Source organism: Lactuca serriola, chromosome 3 (assembly GCF_051521515.1).
Source record: "Lactuca serriola cultivar US96UC23 chromosome 3, Lser_US96UC23_V15, whole genome shotgun sequence".
In the NCBI taxonomy this organism is placed as follows: domain Eukaryota; kingdom Viridiplantae; phylum Streptophyta; class Magnoliopsida; order Asterales; family Asteraceae; genus Lactuca; species Lactuca serriola.
The window spans coordinates 310,933,016-310,958,278 of NC_136410.1; positions in this window are offsets into that span (position 1 = coordinate 310,933,016).

Genomic DNA, 25,263 nt, shown 5'->3' on the forward strand with positions numbered 1-25,263 from the left:
TCGTAACCATGAATTCCTTTCCCAGGTTTCTTAGATTCTTCGAGACTTTCCCTGATTTGAGTATGGATCCTGTGCTTTCAGTAGTACGGGCCCAATACTACCTTCCACACCTATCCATACTTATCTCCGGAATCATCCCAAATCCTCTAAGTCACCTACCTCCCTGATATACTAAATGTCTACTAGACAACAACACAATATCCACCTAAGCACCTCCTAGGTCTCCCTTAGGCTCCCAATCACACCGAATTGCCTCACTACTCACTGGAGCATATCCTAGGCTTTCCTAGGTTCCCGATCTCGCCCTGCCATCAACTGCTAAGGAACTTCTCACGATGCTAGTCATCTACCTCTTGGATATCGTCACATCCACTTAGTATTTGACTCCCATCACTAAAGAGTTCCACAAAGCACAAAGCAAGCAACATTCGTGCAAACGCACTCCTGACACTAATCTCATCCTAGGCTCATCCTATGGTAATCTCCAACCCACAAACGATCATAGAATATCCGGTCCATGTACCACAACCCAAGTTGTCCACATCCATCCTTGCTGACGGCTGCCTTATGCATGCAAATTGTACACAGAACAGGAAACGAGCCGCACCAATTATTCTATGGCCATGAGATCCTAACCGTATTCTGGGGAAACTTACTTGAGCTTGGCCGATTGCGTGCACCACACCCTTTCTTTTCTTAGAAAACTTTTCCTTGAAAATATTTTCCTTTTAAAAAAAACCTTCCAGATCCTCAGTCTGAGTTTAGACACACCTAAAAGTATGTCCGAATCCCTCAAACCAAGGCTCTAATACCAACTTGTAACATCCCAAAAATTAGGGGTAAAAATTTCACTTTTAATATAACTAAAACATTGATACCATTTAATTCAAACAATCAAATCATATTCAATCAAATCGTTTATAAGAGTTTATCCCAAAATCATTCATTGCAGAAATCATAGGTGTGTGCACTGTGTGCAATAGATGGAGCAACCTATGCTCCCAACCAGTTACAAACTATCCCCAAGACAAAGTCTTTAACTCCGAAAGTACAATAGATCGCACCATCAATCCTTGCCGCCTGATGCAAGAGATCCAATGCGAACTCCCAATCCTGGCAGTCCTTCTGCTAACTGGATCTCTACCGGAGCCAGGACCATACCCTAGTCCTTCCCCTTGCGTGCTCATACGCATTCTGCACTGCAGCTATCCCCACAGTCCACTCGTAACCATGAATTCCTTTCCCAGGTTTCTTAGATTCTTCGAGACTTTCCCTGATTTGAGTATGGATCCTGTGCTTTCAGTAGTACGGGCCCAATACTACCTTCCACACCTATCCATACTTATCTCGGGAATCATCCCAAATCCTCTAAGTCACCTACCTCCCTGATATACTAAATGTCTACTAGACAACAACACAATATCCACCTAAGCACCTCCTAGGTCTCCCTTAGGCTCCCAATCACACCGAATTGCCTCACTACTCACTGGAGCATATCCTAGGCTTTCCTAGGTTCCCGATCTCGCCCTGCCATCAACTGCTGAGGAACTTCTCACGATGCTAGTCATCTACCTCTTGGATATCGTCACATCCACTTAGTATTTGACTCCCATCACTAAAGAGTTCCACAAAGCACAAAGCAAGCAACATTCGTGCAAACGCACTCCTGACACTAATCTCATCCTAGGCTCATCCTAGGGTAATCTCCAACCCACAAACGATCATAGAATATCCGGTCCATGTACCACAACCCAAGTTGTCCACATCCATCCTTGCTGACGGCTGCCTTATGCATGCAAATTGTACACAGAACAGGAAACGAGCCGCACCAATTATTCTATGGCCATGAGATCCTAACCGTATTCTGGGGAAACTTACTTGAGCTTGGCCGATTGCGTGCACCACACCCTTTCTTTTCTTAGAAAACTTTTCCTTGAAAATATTTTCCTTTTAAAAAAAACCTTCCAGATCCTCAGTCTGAGTTTAGACACACCTAAAAGTATGTCCGAATCCCTCAAACCAAGGCTCTAATACCAACTTGTAACATCCCAAAAATTAGGGGTAAAAATTTCACTTTTAATATAACTAAAACATTGATACCATTTAATTCAAACAATCAAATCATATTCAATCAAATCGTTTATAAGAGTTTATCCCAAAATCATTCATTGCAGAAATCATAGGTGTGTGCACTGTGATCAACCCGAGCTCTTCCTTTCCAAAACAATGATACTTGAAACAATAAACAAACTTGTAAGCACGAAGCTTAGTGAGTTTCCCAGAGCATACCATTCACACAAACCACATATCACATATCCTGTTAGCTATAAAAGCTACACACATATCATATATATTGTTAGCTATAAAAGCTACCATATATCACATAAGCCCTACATACATAAAATCTGTAATAGTGCCATGGGCTACCGCACATGGTCTTTACCTAGGACTGCCATGGGCTCCCCATACATGGTCTTACATCCAATGCCATGGGCTACCCCACATTGTCTTTACCTAGGACTGCCATGGGCTACCCCACATGGTCTTACGTCCAATGCCACGGGCTTCCCCGGGGTCTTCCCTGCAATTACCATATATAACCAAGTAGCATATCATGCATCACATAAATATCTACACATAACAGGTACATAAACCTATAAGGATGTCGTGGCTACCCCCAGGGTCTTCTACCATTGTGCCATGGGAAACCCCACATGGTCTTCCATGCAAGTATCACAAAGACAACTAGCATATCACATAATTACCAGCATACCACCTAGCATAAAGCTAACTATCATATCACACAACATAAGATGGGCCGACCTTGGTGCCTTAGACCCATTGGTATGGTGAGAAGACTCACCTGCAACTGTCGGTTGAAGAAATAAGATCACGCTGCTCCAATCACCGACGCGAACTCCTCTACTGGTCAACACCAAATAACTGAACTCAATAAATACGAATTATTACCAAAATACCCCTAGAAGTCAACTGGTCAACTCTTGGTCAAAGTCAACCTTCCAGGTTGACCCTCCTCGCTGAGTCAGCCTACTGACTCGCCGAGTTCATAAGCTCAGAAACCCCTTTCAATCGCGACTTGACTCGCTGAGTACAAGAACAGACTCGCCGATTCCAAGGAAATCTTCAACAGACTCGTCGAGTTGTTCTTCCAACTCATTGATTTGCTGCCTAACTTTATCCAACTCGCCGGGTCCACCCATGTGACTCGCCGAGTTCCTACGCGACTCTATGTCCAATATCTGGCCCAACTCGCCAAGTCATCTCCCAGACTCGCCGAGTCCATACGCGTATTCTCCTAATCTCGAGTCACAGAGCTACTCTTTTGCTCCAAACAATAGATCTGGGTTCCTAGAGTCCATTAGCAACATAAAGTTGCTACCTTTACGTGCTTGTTGCCTCATAATACCAAAAACCAAGCTAGAAAGGAACTTAACTCATGGGGAATGGCTTTTTCATAGCAAATAACAAGGCTTTATGCATCTATGATCCAAATAGAGCTCAGATCTGGAGTTTCAACTCCAGATCTAACTTGTGCACCAATTTCTCATCACATACTCCCAAAGAAACCCTAAAACTCCATGAAAGATGGATCTAGAAAGGAGAAAGCCAAAGATAACGATTCATTACCTCTAAATGCTCTAAAAAGTTCCACCAACTCTGGATCCAAGGCCTCCTCTTGCACCACCATGAATCTCTTCTCTTCCAAACTTCAAATTACTTCACCAAGGGTAGATCTTGCTCCAAAAACGGTTATGGTGGCTAGGGTTTGGTGTTCTGGGTGAGAGGGACTGTAAAGGAACCCTAAGGAAGAGAATGAGACATTTAAAAAGTGCACAAAGTCCCGGATTTAGGGTTTTTCTCTTCAGACCAGACTCGCCGAGTCCACTTGCCGACTCGCCGAGTTGGTCGCTTACTTTACACCCGGATCCCGCTACGACTCGTCGAGTTCCTCCCTGGACTCGACGAGTCGACCGTCTTTAACTTATGGTTTGCCTTTTCTTTCTTGACCTTTCTGATTTCGGGTGTTACACGGCGAGTCAGATCAGCTGGAAGTTGACTTTGGGTTGACTTTGACTAGGTAAGGGGTAGAATAGTTAGTCATTCCTCCATAAGAGTAGTTATCAGACTCTGATTGGGCATTTTGTGGGAATTATAGCCCTAGGATTTCCGGAGCAGCCGTAGCAGACAGAGAGTTCCCGCACAGATCGGCAGCTACTACTACGAGGTGAGTTACCTTCTAGTAGGGGTGGGTCTAAGGCACCAATGCCGACCCACTAGTAAGTAGTTATGTATGAGAGGATTGTCTTTATGGTAATTATCTTGGTATGTTAATGTGTTATAGTCACGAGATATGTCTGTATGACATGCTATGTGTGTAGAATGGATTAGTTGTCCCTACCCAGTTATGCTTGACTGTATGATTATCTCTCGTTGCTGTATGCTAGTTCTAGGGGGTGAAGTAGTCCCCAGTTACCGGTTGAAAGATACCGATGGCGTGTACCGGTTGAAAGATACCGATGATGGTTACTGGTTGAAAGATACCGATGGCAGTTACCAGTTGAAAGATACCGATGGTGTTATGTGGTGTGTTGTATGATAGGGGAACTCACTAAGCTTTGTGCTTATAGTTTCAGTTTTGGTTTCAGGTACCTCTTCGTCCAAGGGGAAAGAGTCGGCGGCGTAGCAGCGCATCACACACATGGTTCCCGCATCGGATTTTATGGGATTGTACTCTGATTTTCTTTATTCTTGATGATATGGTTTTCGAGACATTATGATTTTATGAATGATGAAATAGTGACAATGTTTTGGTAATATAAATTATGATTTACTAAATTTAAAAACAAAAATTTTTGGCCTCAAATTTTGGGGTGTTACATCATGTCTTTTATTTTGTTACTTACTTTCGGAGACAATCATATGTGATTCGAATATAATGTAAACACTTTAATATTAATGCAATGATTGTTGTTACTTTGATTACTATGATGCATGTGTTGTGATACTGAGCATGACATCCTCCGCCCCCGAACGTTTCCGTCTTTCTAGTTTGGGGTGTGATATCCTTTATACCCTAAACTTGAGCCTCTCAAATCTACTCTAGCAGCGGAGCAATCAATGTCACCCTCAGACATATGTCTTGAATCGGTGCCTTCACCGCCTTGCGGCTAAGAGCATCGGCCACCACATTGGCCTTTCCCGAGTGGTATAGGATTTCATAGTCGTAGTCCAGCACATCTAACCACCGACGCTGCCTCATGTTTAGATTCGTCTGATCCATGAGGTACCTCAAACTCTTGTGGTTCGTGTAAACGGTACTATGGACCCCTTAGAGGTAACGCCACCAAATCTTGAGGGCTAAAACCACAGCCCCCAACTCTAAATCATGTGTCGAATAGTTAGCCTCGTGAGACTTCAACTGCCTCGAAGCATATACTATCACGTGACCCCGCTGCATTGATACCACACCCATCCCCGTGATCAAAGCATCACATTAAACAACAAAGTCATCGACACCCTCTGGCAAATTCAGAATCGATGCCTCGTATAACCGCTTTCTGAGAGTCTTGAAGGCTACCTGCTGCTCAGGCCCCTAGAGGAATGTCACCGAATTCTTGGTCAGTCGGGTCAAAGGAAGAGCGATCTTGGAGAAATCCTAGATGAATCTCCGGTAATAACCCGCTAGACCAAGAAAACTCCGAATCTTAGTTAGAGACCTCGAAACCTCCCACTGCATCACGACCTCTATATTGGCTGGATCGATCAAAATACTCTTCTGGTTGACATGGTTCCCTAGAAACTGAACCTCACATAACCAGGACTCACACTTGGAGAACTTTGCGAAAAGTCTCTCCCTCCTCAGTGTCTCCAGTACCTCTCTCAAGTGCTCCTCATGCTGCTCCTCACTCTTAGAGCAAACCAAGATGTCATCAATGAAGACTTGATGGGTTGTGGCCATAAGAACATCCTATGTGCCCATACAAACCCTAATGCTTGGATCTAGGTTTCTCTATTGTACATGCAATTCATCCAAGACTATAAACCCTAGATCTAATATATGATAATCAATATAACATATGAATTAGGGTTTAGATCATACCTTGATTGTTATGTAGTAATAACAATCTCAAATCCTTCTTGTATTGACTTTAGAAAGCTTAGAGTCACAAATGTCACTCCTCTAATGGTTCACAAACACCAAGAGCAAGAGGATGAAGAAGAAAAGAGAAAGAGGCTGCCCAAAACGTGTGGAAACCCTAACCAATTAGTTCACCACGTTTTTGGGGCTTTAGGGTTCCTTAAATAGTGAGGCTATTAGGGTTATCTAACAAGGAAACCCTAATTTGGATGCTTAGGCCCTAAGCAACCCATGAACCCTTTTCTTAACGGCCTTTGGACGATTTCTAATGGGTTTCCCCATAGAATTCGTCCACCCCCTTAATTAGGAGTCCATTAGCTCAATATTCAACTATCACACAATTGACAGTTCTAGTCCTTTAAGTTTAATTAATCTCTTTTAGCCACAAACTTAATTCCTATTAATTCTTGACTAATATTCATTAAACAATATGATTTCTCCTTTAATATATTATTCTCATAATATATTAATAAATCATAATTAATCCTTTCTCTCCGTAATTCATCCTATCAAGTTGCTTTGGTGAAGGCAACCCAAAAGGACCATGCACCATCGGGTCAAGTACATACCAAAAATAGTTATGGACTTAGACACTAATCCAACAGTCTCCCACTTGGATAAGTCTAATAACTATTCTGCGTATGACTTCAGATCCTGATCTGCAATCGTAGCTTTCCAAAGCCGCTATCAACTCTGATCTTATTAGATACGCATGTCCTTAAGATAAGGGATCATATATTCCTCCATTATAGATATCGTATAGACTGAGACATGGATCTAAATCATTCTCTCTGTCCATGTGCTGTTTCCCGAATTCAGATTTTTGATGACTGACAACAGACTACAATTGAACACATCAAATTAGTCCCGGATTGGCCAAGCACTTAGGTTCCATCACTAAAAATCATCGAGGGGCCCACAGATATCGCTTTTATCCTACTTTGGATAAAAGGAACGGATAAACTTTAACTCAATGCTCGCTTGCACTCACTCACCAGATCACACACAACAATATGTTTTATAACACCAAGTTACTAGTGCGTTTACATATTATCAATGTGTAACCGACTCACAAGATACAACTCACACATCTCGGTTTCAAGAATATAAGATGTTATCGTCTCACTAATCACTTATGATAACAATCCATGAAGGGATCCAAGTGAGCGTGGGTTTAATCCAATGCTCAAATCATATTCATAAGCACTCGTGAACGTTGCAGCAAACATTTGCTTATGTCTAATTCTCTTTACACAATCCACACACCAATTCATGACAGTCTTCATTCATATCTACTTCCAACATATGAACGACTGTGGCCCGTTTGAATAATTTGACTGTTCTCAACCAATTAAATTATTTAGGAAGTCAAAACATGCAAAGTGAAACATAAGAATAATACTAATCCCATATGGTCTCAAACCTTTGAGTATAAATAAAACACCTTTTATTTATCGCCATATCGATTACTCATTATTTGTTGTTTCGGGTAATCAACTTCTTACTTGAATTACAACACTTGTCCCATGCTCTTAGCATGCACACAATGTTTACCTACGGTTCTTACTTTGTGAAATAGATCAAAAGAACACATTTCCAATCATACTCATTTCACAACTCCTAATCCATTTTCATAAGTGAAAGAATATCAAATTCTTGCCACTTATGGAATATGTTAGATTCTAACATTTTATGCAATGATCCTTTTGTAATGTCACTGCACTAAAGTCACAATGACTATTGCCAATGAAATTACAAAGTCCTCTATCGGAGATTGTTACAAGACAATTCCATAGATGTGATGTCTCTCACTCAAAGTACATTCCTTTGAACATCATTTTGCATAAAATTTCTAATCTAGACATTGATTCTCAATATCCAATTCCCAATATGGAAACCTTTCCATACTTACCATATGACAACTCATTCTCAATAGAATCTTATCTATTCATAATAATGTCGATATGGTCCATCCAATATCATGCTTCCAACTACTCACAAGCGACCAATCCTCGGCGAACTTTGGATTGTCCTTTGACAGTTGTCTAATTATCTTAGTCAAAAACCGATTCTTGTCCTTTTCCCTCTAAATGCACTAGACATTTGGAAAATTTTATAATGGTTAAATATTATAGCATTTGCCATCGATCCTATACCCGAAGCGTATGCGACACATTGCATAATGTCTTACATAAAGATTCGATACTTTATCAAACTTCTGCCATAATATTTTATGTGCTATGTTCTTTCAATTCGAAATATGAAGAGGAATGCCGTAATCATAATCAAATTTTAAGAACTCACTATGTATCCTTGACTAAGTTTATTAACATTCCATAACCTAAGCTTTTAGTTTTGAAATGAAGTACAATATTCTCTCCCTTAATTATAGCAAAACAACTTTACAACCCTTACGACTTTGCAAGGTATAACTCTTGTTTTTCTATAATTAATATTGCTAACTTGCAATACTTGCCTTAATAATCATACAATCATAACATTTATGCTCCCACTATCACTTATGCTCCCACTAGCTTTGACATGTATTCAGAAACAACTTACCTTTCAGAAAAACAATGCCTATTGAATTTCTTTAAGTTTATATTTCTAATACCCAATGCTTTGATAATCTTTTATCAAGGCTTTATAAACTTATACACCTTTGCCTTAGATAGTTCATGTGTGTGTCTTAAACAATTCAGACTAATTGCCAAATATCACAATTCGAATGATGGAAAGGGATACCGTAACCATAATCGAATTCGAGAATGCAATTTTCACAATCACTATCTTCTTAAAATCTTTCTTAGTGAAAGCATTTCCTCACAGTCATTTTCATGAAGGAGGGAAACTTATGACACTTAGATTTTAATGGTGTATGTGTTCCTATCCATGCGAATTTGTCCAAAACCAAAGTTTGCGACAAATCCAAACCGTTATGGACCGAACTTTCTGAATCTTGATTTCTTTCTTTATGGTAACACGGCTGCCCACCATGTCTTCCAAGTAGTTAAGCAGCTCACCCTTTCCTATCAATGTACTTTTCATCGATCAAGGTCCTTGCCTTTTATGCATTCAAATGAGAACTCATAGCGCTCACATGCATAATTAACTCAATTGGAACGGTATAGAAACAAGATGGTGTCAACACGATAGGTTGTAAACCTCAACTCGTGTGCTAGTGATGATCGATAAGGTTTATTCTTGATTAGTTCTTGAATCCTTTCAAGACCATTAAGACTCCCACTGACTCCTTGACATGCAAGATTCTCTTGTCAATAAGCATTTCTTGACAAACAAATATTCAAGAGTTAGTGTAGCTCTTATCAAGACAAAACACTTCATAGATTGGTCCTAGTTGGTCATTGTCATATCCAAGACATCACAACTTTCCAATTTCAAATGTTCAAGAATAAGAAAACCTTTTTCCAAATTCTACATTACATGAATGTTATAAACCTTCTTAAGACTTGTCACTTAATGTCACAATCTTAACTTTAAGACTTGTTATGGAATGAATTATGATTGGCTTCTTGATTTAACCATTTCTTCAATTCTTGATTCCTCTTCTTAGACATACAATTGTACTAAGACTCACTTAGAGGATCAATTGAGATATGGTTCTTAATCATTAAGACCTATCATAAAGCATAAAAGGTACTCTCCCTTCTTCTTAGAATAGAGAAACTTTTATCTTTCTGCCTACTTGATTCTTCTTATTCGTTCTGCTATTGATTTAAACTATTTTAATCAACTAAGAATTATACTTAATCTCATAAGTGTAATCATATTTACTTAACCTTAGTAAATCATGAAGAATATCTTTGTTACTCTTATGGTGGACTTGATCAACACACAACCTTGTGTACTTGATCTCCTAGTCCTTCACTTGACACTTCGTCAACGAATTAGTCTAATTTTCCCAAATGTGAAAGTTTTTCATTCATCATACAATACTTGTTATATGATTCCAAGTCTCTATCCAATTTGAAACTTGGGCGATGAGAAACTTTCCCTATTTGGTAAATTCTTGACCTTTCCACAATTTATATAATTAAGAATCACATCCATTTTGTTGTAGAAATATGCAAACATCAATTTTTCAAAACAATTTCATTGAAAGGAAATAAATAAATAAATGAGTCAAACCAAAATTTATTTTATTCATAAAAGCAGCGGAAAACATTTTGTCCTAACAATGCAAAATCATCTGAAAGACTATGTAATCAAATATTCCTAACAACTCTATCATAACTTTCTAAGCTCAAAATCTAATCTTCGAATGCATGCGATCGAGATCGATTTCTTCGTGATTAGACTCATCTTGCTCTTTCATCAAGCTTCCTCTTCTTTTCATTGATCCTGCAAAACATTCAAATGCAATCTTATGACATTATGTATTAAGAATCAACGAATAGGAACTTAATTGAGTTAGATATTGGATTTTACCTGAAGCACAACCATACTCTTTGACTCTCCCATCTTCTGGACTCTTCAAGCTCTTAGGGCAGACTTGTATCCAACGTCCTTTCTCTTGGCAGCAAACGCAGGTCGGTTCTCCTAGAACATCCTTGGAAGCATGGTTGGTTGACTTTCCCAACAAATATGCTCCATTGCTTTGCCAAATCATTTCTGATTCAGCAGCAATGAGCATGTAGGTTAGGTCAATGAGGTTTGCATCATGATCCATCATATAATACTTTCTTTTGAACTCATTATATGATTTAGGGAGTGACTGTAGAACCCAGCCTATAGCCAACTCATCAGGGAATGACGCACCCAACATGATCAACCTATCGATGTGTGATTTGATTCCTAGAACGTAGGCACACACGGGTTTACCATCTTCACGTTTCATTTCCAACATGGCTTTAGTGACATTGAACCTTTCAATTCTTCGATCTTGTGGGTTAGGGAGAATAATTGGAGGAGGAGGAGGAAGTGAAGCATGATCTCTTGTTCTTCGATCGAATCGTGGAATATCATCTTCGTGTGGAATGCTTGTTCCACGGGATTTGGGAAGACCATAGTTGTCGAACTTTGACATCTACGAAACGGGAGAAAATAAATTCAAGTTAGTTGCTTGATTGAGTCCTTAATAAATCACCCAAATGAGATATTAAGGCTAGCACCCAACACAATATGCTACAACCTAGAAAAGGGATGTCTGTAACAACCTGAAGTTGTTCATCGCCGAAAACCCATTCTACCCGTATAACTCGTCGGATATCGAAATGTCCCGATATCGTTTTTGGGTTTAGTTAACTAAAATTATATGTTTATTATCATTCATTGAGGGTCCAAATCAGTTAGGAACTCATGAATTTAGCCCAAAACATTTATTTCATAAGTTTTAGAAATATCCTCGTCGGGTGACGGAAACTCAATCGGGTGCGACCTAAAGCTTCGTTTAAGGCCGGTGTCGGGTAGAATTCCACCGTGTCCAAGTTTTAGGAACTATATAAAAGTGTTTAACCTCACATTTGAAGCTTTTTCCTTCTCTCTCTACTCTCTCTCTCTAACCTCTCTCCTAAATCCAAAGATTAAGTGTCCAAAACTCAATTTTAAGGCCTCAAATCCCTAAGGTACCTTCCTAGCCTTAATCTATAGCATATTTTGCTTCCAAATTCGACATTTAATCAAGAAATAGGACAAAATATGTGAGTTTACGGCCCAGGAGGCTGCCTAGGCCGTAAACACCATTTTGAAGGGTTTTAGGCCCTTAAACTCCTTCCTAAACTCATTTGGACTTTAGATATGGCTAAGGGACTTCAAGATATGGACTTAGAACATTTAAAACTTTGATTTTGAGTCATTTGAAGGAGTTTACGGCCAAGGCATAAGCTTGGGCCGTAAACTCATATAAATGGGGTTTTCTTGACCTTAAACCCTTCCAAATCACTAGTATGGCTTAGATATGAATTATAGAACCTTGGTTTTAGCATTTGGACACTTGAAACATGATTTTTGGGGGACTTATGTGAGTTTACGGCCAAGGCATGTGCTTGGGCCGTAAACTCCTCAAAACATGGCATAAATTCAATTCTAAGGTGTTAGAAAGCCATCCAACACCACCAAAAGCCTTGGAATAAATCATAGGACCAACCAAAAATAGTTTAAGGGCCTTAAACACATCATTTGTGGGATTTCTAAGAGTTTACGGCCGAGGCTTGTTCTTGGGCCGTAAACTCCATAATTCATGGTGTTAGAATGCTAACTAAACACCCCTAAAGCCTTTAGATGAATTTTAGAAGCCCTTCTATGCAAGTTTTAGGCCTTGAAACACCTTGTAGCACTCTATAGAAGAGTTTATGGCCATGAGGGGGGTCTCATAGGCCGTAAACTCCATAAAACCCCTCAAATGTCCCATAAAACTCATGTTAGGCCTTGAAATAATTCTATTAATCACATGTGATTTGTTTTGGAACCATTTAACACCATTTTCATGAGAAAATAGGAGTTTACGGCCATGGAGCCATGCTAGGCCGTAAACTCCCATAAGTGGGTCTATTTTATGTTTTAAAATCCTTTGAAGTCCTTAAACCAAGTCTAGAAATTATCCCCTAAGTGTTAGAAGTCATTTAGCACCTTAAACCACACCCACCATGAGTTTACGGCCGTAAACTCATGGGGAATGGGTGTTTTAGACCAAAAACTCTTATATTAGTTTAGTCATGGGGAGTAAACTCAAGTCCCAAGTCCCTAGTGTCATTTCACGTCCTTAAACGCCACCCGGGTCCCTCCAAACACTTGTATCGGAGTGTTTTCGCGACTTGAAGCAAGTGTCCCTAACATATAAATAAACTAAGTCCTAATTAGATACAATTGTGTATCTTTACATTATAATTAGGAACCTCATGTATTTACAAGCCCCGGATCAACTCTTAGCATCCAAATCGTCACATTTCTCGTCCGGTGAGTTCATACCCCTACGCCTTTTTCACTGTTTTTAACTGTTTTCAGGGGGGGAATACAAGCAAAACTATAACTGTTTTCGAATTATAACATCGATGTATTTCAAATAATAGCTGGAAAACTTATATACTCTTTTACTCCTTATGTATTATGTTGAGCATAAGGAATGATTTATCGATTTCAACTAAATGGATTTTAGTTAAGAAAATAACCAAACTAATCAAATTATTATGGGAATAATTTGGGGTTCTATGTTTCTCTTTATATTATGTACTGATATCTGTATTAAGTTATTAGATAAACTATATCTGATTCAGTTTATCTCCGTATCATTCGAATGATTTGCCAAATAGTTTCATTGTATGTATTTATTTTTCACTGTATCATGTCTCGAAATCTTTGTATGTTTGGTATCATATTGGAATCCTATGAATAGTTAATACTAGCTTGTGAGATAGTCACTACCCTTTATGGATGATCAAGTAAATCCTCTCCGGAAGTGTAACCAGAGTCTCCTGGAGGGAGAGCGAGGAATTTATGAATAGATCTATTCGGGACTGACAATCCCACACCTTAACTGCTAGCTACAGTTAGGCGGGCACGCCTGGGGTGACAAATTCTGTATATCGTCCGACGTCTGACTAACGTCAAGGAGGTCTCGTTGTCATATCAGCATGGTTACCCGACTCACAATACGTATTAATATAAACTTATTCACAGCTAGAATTTGTTTAGAATCTAAACCTTGTTCGGGATGGTAATCCCATGGTCTTGTATCTATATCTCATTCGGGATGGTAATCCCATGGTTTTATGTCTATAACTCATTCGGGATGATAATCCCATGATCTTGTGTCTATATCTCGTTCGGGATGGTAATCCCATGGTTTTGAAACTAAATCTTATACGGGATGATAATCCCATGATTTTATCAATCTATCAAATATCTAGTTTCGGGATAGTGATCCCATGGTTTTATCAAGCTATCTTATATCTACTTTTGGGATAGTGATCCCATGGTCTTTATCGAATTATCTTATAACTGGTTCGGGATGTTAGTCCCAAGGTTTTCAAAATACTTTCTATCTACAGTTTGTCTAAATTATAGTTTTATATATTAAACTATACTCTGTGTTATTCAAATCAATCTTGCATTTAGGAAAATATGGGATTTTCCTGGGGTTAACTTATATCTTGTAACAGAACTGTAACGAAAGATAACTTAACTACTTTACATAAGAAAATATGGGATTTTCTTGGATATCAAACCTTTTCAGAAAACTAAAGGAAACCGATACTTTTTCATAAAACAAAACCGCTTATGAACTCACCAGCTTTATGCTGATTTTCAAACTGCTTGTATTCTCAGGTCCAAGTTAGACAGGTACCCAGTGATCTCTTTTGGTGAAGACGGAGTGCATGGAAGACTCGTCTCTTTTGTTCATATGATATATGTATAACTTTTGTACAATTTACTTTTGAACCAAATGTAAACTTTCAGATATATGTAATGTAATGGTTGTTTACTGTGATTACTATGTACATTGGATTTGATACACAACATGGAGTCAACCCCGGGAACGTTTCCGCCTTTGGTTTTCGGGGTGTGACAATGTCGTAATCTAGTTGTAGAATATTTGAAGGTAAGTGAATGACGATTCACTTATTTCCACCATGAAAAACGAAAAAGAAATTTAAGTTTTAAATCTATGAAAACTCCTAGATACTTTGAGATTCGTTGAACATTTCAACGGCATGTTTAAATCTCGATATGCCCCTCTAGTTTATGACTGGGATGCCGAGGATCACAAAGTGGGTGTGAATAACCATGCAAACTTACATGGTGCCCTCACATGTTACAGTCACCTATTCGATGTGCCGGTAAACCACACACGCTTCACCGAACTATGACAAACATTGAGTCACCCTTTGCTACCTTTGCTTAGAACCATTTAGTGTGCTGGTAAACCACACACGCTCCACTAACGACTTCGCAAGGGCACAAAGTGTAATTTCATGGAATTTCATCAATTCACTTTTGCCTAATGTAACTAAGATTGGGAATTTGTAAAACATTTAGTTACTTTTGTATTTCATTATACTTATAATGGAAAGTTCTGTCCTATCCTACCTGTTCGGCTAACGACCCTCCACTAGTCAAGAGTGCGGTGGGTAAGAGTGGATACCCATTCAATCGCCATTTTATAGGCAATTTCCTTAAACACCCCTTATAGACTAGTTTCGTGAATGAGGCTTACTAACGGTAAGACTGACTTTTACTCATGCATATATATAATGTTAGACTTTTAATGTTATATATAGTATAGGGTTTATTTTACACTTTTAAAATACTAGGTGGTCAAATTTAACAATTATACTATTAATTCAATTAAATTGTAAACCAAGACTTTATGGATTTATTAAACCTATTTTAATTATACACCTTAATTAATTAATAAAACCATAAGGGTGTGATTTGAACTTTTCAAAACAATACTAGGGTTTTAGAATTTAACATTCCTAAATTAAACTTTTAATCAACTTTTAAATTCCAAAACTTGAGGGCAAGTTTTGAACATTTCAAAACATTAGGGTTTAGAATTTAAATATACATCAAAATTAAACTTTTAATCAAAATTTAAATTCCAAAACTTGAGGGCAAGTTTTGAAACCTTTTTCAAAACATTAGGGTTTCAACTATTTAAATTTCAAAACAAAACTTTAAAGTTCAAATTTAAACTATAAAACCTAAAGAGGCAAAATTTAAACTTTTCATACAAGATAATTCAAATCTAAATTACAAATAATCAAATTTTTAAATAATAAAACAAAAGATTATCTAAATTTTGACAATTATCTTCTATTCAGGTAAGGATAATCACCAAATATTGATAAAATTCGGATTTTATAACAAAAACATGTTTATGGTAATTATCCCAAGCTAAAACAGGAAGAAAATCGCAAAAATTAGCTGTCAGACGTTTCGCCTCGTCGAGTCTGGACTTGGACTCGTCGAGTACACCTGACTCGGCGAGTGCACCAAGTGACTCGGCGAGTCAAACACTCAGAACCCTAAATTTTCAATTTTCAGTGCTGATTTCGATCAAATATGCATCAATACAATAGAAACCAATCAACTCTCTGATACCACTGATTGTTATGTAGTAATAACAATCTCAAATCCTATGTGCTCATATAAACCCTAATGCTTGGATCTAGGTTTCTCTATTGTACATGCAATTCATCCAAGACTATAAACCCTAGATCTAATATATGATAATCAATATAACATATGAATTAGGGTTTAGATCATACCTTGATTGTTATGTAGTAATAAGAATCTCAAATCCTTCTTGTATTGACTTTAGAAAGCTTAGAGTCACAAATGTCACTCCTCTAATGGTTCACAAACACCAAGAGCAAGAGGATGAAGAAGAGAAGAGAAAGAGGCTGCCTAAAACGTGTGGAAACCCTAACCAATTAGTTCACCACGTTTTTGGGGCTTAAGGGTTCCTTAAATAGTGAGGCTATTAGGGTTATCTAACAAGGAAACCCTAATTTGGATGCTTAGGCCCTAAGCAACCCATGAACCCTTTTCTTAAAGGCCTTTGGACGATTTCTAATGGGTTTCCCCATAGAATTCGTCCACCCGCCTTAATAAGGAGTCCATTAGCTCAATATTCAACTATCACACAATTGATAGTTCTAGTCCCTTAAGTTTATTTAATCTCTTTTAGCCACAAACTTAATTCTTATTAATTCTTGACTAATATTAATTAAACAATATGATTTCTCCTTTAATATATTATTCTCATAATATATTAATAAATCATAATTAATCCTTTCTCTCCATAATTCATCCTATTAAGTTGCTTTGGTGAAGGCAACCCAAAAGGACCATGCACCATCGGGTCAAGTACATACCAAAAATAGTTATGGACTTAGACACTAATCCAACAAGACTATCATAGACCGGTCCAGCATCGTTCTGTACACACAGTTAATGAGGTCCATGAACGTGGCTAGAGCATTGGTGAGCCCAAACGACATCACCACAAGCTCATAGTGACCATAACGAGTCCTAAAAGTTTTCTTATGTACATCCTTATCTCTGAATCGCATTTGGTGATAACCTGATTGTAGATCAATCATGGAGAACCAAGATGCACCCTGTAGCTGGTCAAACGAATCATCAATCCTTGGGAGGGGATAACAGTTCTTCACCGTTACCTTATTCAGCTCCCAGTAGTCTATGCACATCCATTGTGACCCGTCCTTCTTCTTCACAAACACGACCGGGGCTCCCCGTGGTGAACTGCTCGGTCTAATAAATCCCTTGTCTAACATCTCCTGCAACTGTGTAGACAATTCCTACATCTCGGGAGGAGCCAACTGATATGGGCCCTTGGCTATCGAAGCTGCACCAGGGACTAGGTCAATCCTGAACTTGACTTGTCTCTCCGGAGGTATCCCAGGCAAATCCTTCGGGAATACATCCGGGTACTCTCGCATTACCAGTACGTCATCAACTATCTCCTTACCCTTATCTTGGGTATCCATGACATAGGCGACATAACATGCGCAACCCTACTGAAGGTAGCGCCTAATTCTCGTTGTTGAACATAGAGTCGGTCCACCCTGCGACCTCTCGCCCTAAATCACTAACCCTTCCCCACTACGAGTCCGAATCATCACTAGCTGTTGCTCGCAGTCGATCACTGCTCCATTGGGGATCAACCAGTCCATACCGATTATAACCTTATACCCTCGCAGGGGAATAGGGACTAGATCTACAGAAAACTGCTCATCGAACAACTGCAGTGTACATCCTTAGTGAACCCTCACAACGCTGATGGTCCTATCATCAGATATCTCCACATCAAGTGGCAATCCAGCTCCCCCAGAGCCCCTACGAATTGCTTGCTGAGTGCGAGTGACAAAAAAAGAACTGGTATCCCCCGAATCAAACAATACTAGAGCAGATATACATTCACAAGGAATGATCCTATAATGAAACACAGAAACATAAGCAATAATCAGTGTAAATAAAGAGATAAGGAGAAGATACATACCCGTCACCATGTCGGGAGTTGCTCGTGCCTCCTCTGCTCTCAACTCAAAGGCCTTGCTCCTAGCCACAGGCGCCTCTGTCCACCCTGACGGTCGTATGTAATCCTCAATGTAATAGGAGCAGGGGCTCCCACCTGCCCTGCTGCTGCTAAACTCGGGCACTGGAACCGTTTGTGTCTCCTCTGATTGCTCTGGAAGCAAATCAAATATGATACTATCGTGGTGGTGGTAGTAGTTGTACAGTCTCTACTCACATGATCAGTTCGGGTGCATTTGAAGTAGCCTGAACTCCCTGCCTTGCACGTCCCCTGGTGCAACTTGCCGCATTTTCCACAACGGCTACGGCCCTGTTGGCTCCTAGGTCTGTGGTTAAATACCTTGGGCTTGTTGCCCGAATTCCCTGACTGAACCCCCTCGGGTTTCCTCTTCCCCTCCATCTCTAATGTAACGACGTAAATTTTCAAAACAATTTTTCATTTTTCAAACAAAAAATGTCTCATAAAGAAATCTCAAAACTCAAAATGTATCACATGTTATCACAATGAAACATATCCCAGGATCTCGAATACATAAAACTCCATCAGTGTGTACAGATCATGCTGGCGCCTTCCCGCGATCCACACTAGTACCTGAAATACACATCACATAACACGGTAAGCATATATGCTTAGTGAGTTCCCCCAAATACCACATACAACACATACAACACTCAAGGCTATAACTCGGTACGACCCTCCGGTCGATATGTCTCAGCGGGACCCTCCAGTGCTGTAGCTCATTAGACCCTCCGATCCGGTCTAGCTCGTAGGACCCTCCGGTCCAGTCTAATTGAGGACCCTCTGGCATCGTAAGTCATTGGACCCTCCGGTCCGATCTATATAACACATAGCATACACGTAACATAAGGCACATAATCTCAATCATACATATAGCACCTAAGTGTTGGATTAGTGTCTAAGTCCATAACTATTTTGGTATGTACTTGACCCGATGGTGCATGGTCCTTTTGGGTTGCCTTCACCAAAGCAACTTGATAGGATGACTTATGAAGAGAAAGGATTAAATATGATTTACTAATATATTATGAGAATAAGATATTAAAGGAGAAATCATATTGTTTAATTAATATTAGTCAAGAATTAATTGGTAATTAGTTTTGTGACTAAAAGAGATTAATTAAACATAAGGGACTGGAATTGTAATTATAAGATAATTGCAATAAGGGCTATAGTTTGTCTTAAATTAAGGAGTGGACGAATTCTATGGGAAACCCATGGGGAAATCGTCCAAGGCCTTAATTAAAGGAGTCCATGGGTTGCTTAGGGCTTAAGCATCCAAATTAGGGTTTCCTTGTTAGATAACCCTAGTAGCCTAACTATATATATGACCCTTATGACCCAAAAACGGGGCGAAGCTTTATTCTAGGGTTAGAACACATTTTGGGCAGCCTCCATCCTCTCTCCTCTTCATCCTCTTGCTTATGGTGTTTGTGAACCATTAGAGGAGTGACATTTGTGACTCTAAGCTTTCTAAAGTCAATACAAGGAGGAATTGGATTGTTATTGCTACATAACAATCAAGGTAACATCTTAAACCTATTCTTATGTTAATATGCTTACTTGTATGCTAGAATTAGGGTTTTAGTCTTGGATAACTTGCATGTACAATAGAGAAACCTAGATCCAAGCATTAGGGTTTGTATGAGCACATAGGATGTTCTTATGACCAAAACCCCTCTGTCGTATCAGAGCCTTGACTGGTTTCTATTGTATTGATGCATTGTATGATTGAAAAAATTTGATTTTTGTGTTTCCGGAGGCTGGACTCGCCGAGTCCATAGATGAACTCGCCGAGTCCATGCATGACTCGGCGAGTCGGCTGCTCAGATGGAGGGAAAACCGGGATTTCTTGCTGTTTTTGCTTAAGGATAGTTGCCTTATCATATTAGATAAATATAAATCCAATTTTTTGATATATAATAAAATATTTGTTTCCTTATGTGATAATTGATTAATTATTTTGATTAAATTGGTAAATTGTTTTGCAAGAAATCATCAAATTAAATAAAATATGGATAATTATGTGATTAAATGTTAATTAAGATTATTTTTTATTTGATCCTTGTTGTTATGAAAAGTTTCATATTTTCCCCTTTAGGTTTTATAGTTTAAATTTGAACCCAAAAGTTTTGTTGTTTTGAAATTTAAATACTTAAATCCCTAATGTTTTGAAAAAGGTTTCAAAACTTGCCCTCAAGTTTTGGAATTTAAAATTTTGGATTAATAGTTTAATTTGATGTATATTTAAATTCTAAACCCTAATGTTTTGAAATGTTTCAAAACTTGGCCTCAAGTTTTGGAATTTAAAAGTTGATTAAAAGTTTAATTAGGAATGTTAAATTCTAAAACCCTAGTATTGTTTTGAAAAGTTCAAATCGCACCCTTATGGTTTTATTAATTAATTAAGGTGTATAATTAAAAGAAGTTTAATAAATCCATAAAAGTTTAGGTTTACAATTTAATTGAATTAAAGGTATAATTGTTAAATTTAACCACATAGTATTTTAAAAGTATAAAATACACCCTTTACTATATATAACATTAAAAGTCTAACATTATATATATGTATGAGTAAAAGTCAGTCTTACCGTTAGTAGGCCTCATTCACAAAGCTGGTCTATAAGGGGTGTTTAAGGAAATTGCCTATAAAATGGCGATTGAATGGGTATCCACTCTTACCCACCGCACTCTTAACTAGTGGAGAGTCGTTAGCCGAACGGGTAGGATAGGACAAAACCCTTCCATTATAAGTATAATGAAGTACAAAAGTAACTAAATATTTTTCAAATTCCCAATCTTAGTTACTTAGGCAAAAGTGAATTGATGCAATTCCATGAAATTACACTTTGTGCCCTTGCGAAGACGTTAGTGGAGCGTGTGTGGTTAACCGGCACACTAAATGGTTCTAAGCAAAGGTAGCAAAGGGTGACTCAATGTTTGTCATAGTTCGGTGGAGCGTGTGTGGTTTACCGGAACATCGAATAGGTGACTATAACATGTGAGGGCACCATGTAAGTTTGCATTGTTATTCACACCCGCTTTGTGATCCTCGGCATCCTAGTCACAAAAAAGAGGGGCATATCGAGATTTAAACATGCCATTGAAATGTTCAATGAATCTCATAGGATCTAGGAGTTTTCATAGATTTAAAACTTAAAATTCTTTCATTTTTCGTGGTGGAAATTAGTGAATCATCATTCACTTACCTTCAAATATTCTGCAACTAGATTACGGCATCCCTTTTCTAGGTTGTAGCGTATTGTGTTGGGTCCTAGCCTTAGTATCTCATTTGGGTGATTTACTAAGGACTCAATCGATCAACTAACTTGAATTCGTTTTCTCCCATTTTATATATGTCAAAGTTCGACAACTATGGTTTTCCCAAATCCCGTGGAACAGGCTTTCCACATGAAGATGATATTCCACGATTCGATCGAGGAACAAGAAATCATACTTCACTTCCTCCTCCTCCTCCAATTATTCTCCCTAACCCACAAGTTCGAAGGCTTGAAAAGTTCAAGCTCACTCAAGCCCTTTTGGCAAGTAAACATAAAGAAGGAAAGTCGGTGTGTGCACACGTCCTAGGGATGAAGTCACGCATTAATAAGTTAAGAATGTTGGGATCCGTTGTCTGTGAGGAGATGGCTGTTGATTGGGTTCTTCAGTCACTTCCTAACTCGTATAGTGAGTTCGTAAGAGAGTACTATATGATAAACTGCGACGTGACCCTTATAGATCTCACCTATATGCTTATTGCTGCTGAATCAGCAATGGTTTGGCGCAATAGAAAAGCAAAGTTGATTGGTGAATCTGCCTTCAAGACCTCTATGGATATAGACAATGGCAACAAAAGACATGCTATGATCGAAAAAGTTTGATCATAAGAGAAAGGCAATGTCTGAAGTAGTTCCATGTCCTGTTCCAATAGAGTCAACTTGCTTTTATTGCCAAGAGAAGAGGCATTAGAGACGAAGTTGCCCTATTTACCTAAGAGATCTAAGAGATGGGAGAGTCAAAACGTATGGCTCTGCTTTAGGTAAAATCCATTGACTAACTCTTTTAAGCTCCTATTCTAGATTCTTAATACATAATGTGATAAGATTACAATTGATGTTGTGTACGATCGAAGAAAAGAGAGGAAGGTTAAGGGAAGAAGTAAGTAGAATCTAACCGTAAAGAAATGGATTTCGATCGCAATACTTGAAGATTAGATTCTTAAACTACTACTTAGATTTAGAATTAGATTGCTAAGAAATATGTATTAGCATAGTTTTTCAATGAATTGCATTGTAAGGACAAATTTTTCCGCAATAAAATAAATTTTGATTTTATATTATTTATTTATCCTTGCAATGGCATGCATGAAAATTGATGTTTGAAGGTTTCTAATATTAGCAATAATGCATTTGATTCTTAGTTATGTTGTTTGTGGAAATGTCGAGAATTTACCAAATAGGGAGAGTTTCTCATCGCCCAAGTTTCGATTGGACAGAAACTTGGAATCATGCAACTTGGTTGAACGATCAATGAGAAATTTCATATTTGGAAATTAGACTAATTCGTTGACAAAGTGTCAAGTGAAGGACAAGGAGATTAAGTACACAAAGTTGCGTATTGATCAAGTCCACCATAAGACTAACCAAGATATTCGTCATGATTTGCTAAAGGTTTAGTGAATATGATTATACTTACAAGATTAAGTGTAATTCTGAATTGATTGAAAATGTTTAAATCAATAGCAGAACGAATAAGAAGAATCAAGTAGGAAGAAAGATAAAAGTTTCTCCATTCTAAGAAGAAGGGAGAGTACCTTTTACACTTTATGATATGTCTTAATGATTAAGAACCATATCTCAATTGATCCTCTAAGTGAGTCTTACTACAATTGTATGTCTAAGAAGAGGAATCAAGAATTGAAGAAATGGTTAAATCAAGAAGTCAATCATACTTCGTTCCAAAACAAGTCTTAGAGTTAAGATTGTGACATTGAGTGATAAGAAGGTTTATAACATTCATCAAATATGGAAAGTTGTGATGTCTTGGATAAGAAAAAGACCAACTAGGACCAATTTATGAAGTGTTTTGATAAAAGCTACACTAACCCTTGAATATTTGTTTGTCAAGAAATGGTTATTGACAAGAGAATATTATAGGTCAAGGAGTCAGTGGGAGTCTTAATTTTCTTGAAAGATTTCAAGAACAAATCAAATAAACCTTATCGATCATCACTAGCACACAAGTTGAGGTTTACAACCTATCGTGTTAACATTATTTTGTTTCTGTGTTGTTCCAATTAAGTTAATTATGCATGTGAGTTCTATGAATTCTCATTTTGAACGCATAAAAGGCTAGGCACCTTAATCAATGAAAGGTACGTTGATAGGAAAGGGTGAGCTGCTTAACTACTTGGAAGACATGGTGGGCAGCTGTGCTACCATAAGGCAAGAAATCAAGATTAAGAAAGTTCGGTCCATATGAGTTTGAATTTGTCGTAAACTTTGGTTTTAACAAATTCACATGGATAGGAACACATACACCGTTTAAATCTAAGTGTCATAAGATTTCCTCCTTCATGAAAATGATTGTGAGGAAATACTTTCACTAAGAAAGATTTTAAGAAGATAGTGATTGTAAAATTGCATTCTCGAATTCGATTATGGTTACGGTATCCCTTTCCATGATTTTAATTGTGAGGTTTGGCAATTAGTCTTAATTGTTTACACACACATATGAACTATCTAAGGCAAAGGTGTATAAAGAGGCCTTGATAAAAGATTATCAAAGCATTAAGTATTAGAAACATGGACTTAAGAAATTCAATAGGTATTGTTTTTCTGGAAGTTAAGATGTTTATGAATACATGTTGAAGCTAGTGGGAGCATAAGTGTTATGTTTTAATAATCATGATAGTAGGAGCATAAATGATATGATTGTATGATGGCAATATTATTTATAGAAAACAAGAGTTATACCTTGCAAAGTAGTAAGGGTTGTAAAGTTGTTTTGCTATAATTAAGGGAGAGAATATTATGCTTCATTTCAAATATAAAGGCTCAGGTTGTGGAATGTTAATAAATTTAGTCATAGGTACATAGTGTGTTCTTAAAATTTCGATTATGATTACGACATTCCTCTTCATAATTCGAATTTTGAGAACATAGCAAATAAAATATTATGGCAGAAGATTGATAAAGTATCAAATCTTTATGTAAGACATTATGCATCGTGTCCCATACGCTTTGGGTATAGGATCGATTGCAAATGCTATAATATTTGACCATTCTAAAATTTTCCAAATGTCTTGCGCATTTAGAGGGAAAAAGGACTAGAATCGGTTTTGACTAAAATAATTAAAGAACTATCAAAGGACAATCCAAAGTTCGACGAGGATTGGTTGCTTGTGAGTAGTTGGAAGCATGGTATTGGATGGACCATATCGACATTATTATGAATAGAAAAGATTCTATTAAGAATAGGTGGTCATATGGAAAATATGGAAATGTTTCCATATTGGATGGACCATATCGACATTATTACGAATAGATAAGATTTTATTAAGAATGAGTTGCCATATGGAAAATATGGAAGCGTGTCCATATTTGGGAATTGAATATTGAAAAATCTATGTCTAGATTAGAAACTTTTATGCAAAAGGATGTTCAAAGGAATGTACTTTGAGTGAGAGACATCATATCTAAGGAATTATCTTGCAACAATCTCCGATAGAAGACTTTGTAATATCATTGGCAATAGTCTTTGTGACTTTGGTGCAGTGACATTACGAAAGGATAGTTGCATAGAATGATTAGAATCTAGCATATTCTATAAGTAGAAAGAATTTGATATTCTTTCACTTATGAAAAAGGATTTGGGGTTGTGAAATGAGAATGATTGGAAATGTGCTCAATTTGGTCTATTTCACAAAGTAAGAACCATAGGTAAATATTGTGTGCATGCTAAGAGCATGGGACAAGTGTAATAATTCAAGTAAGAAGTTGATTACCCGAAACAACAAATAATGAGTAATCGATATGGTGATAAATAAAAGGTGTTTTATTTA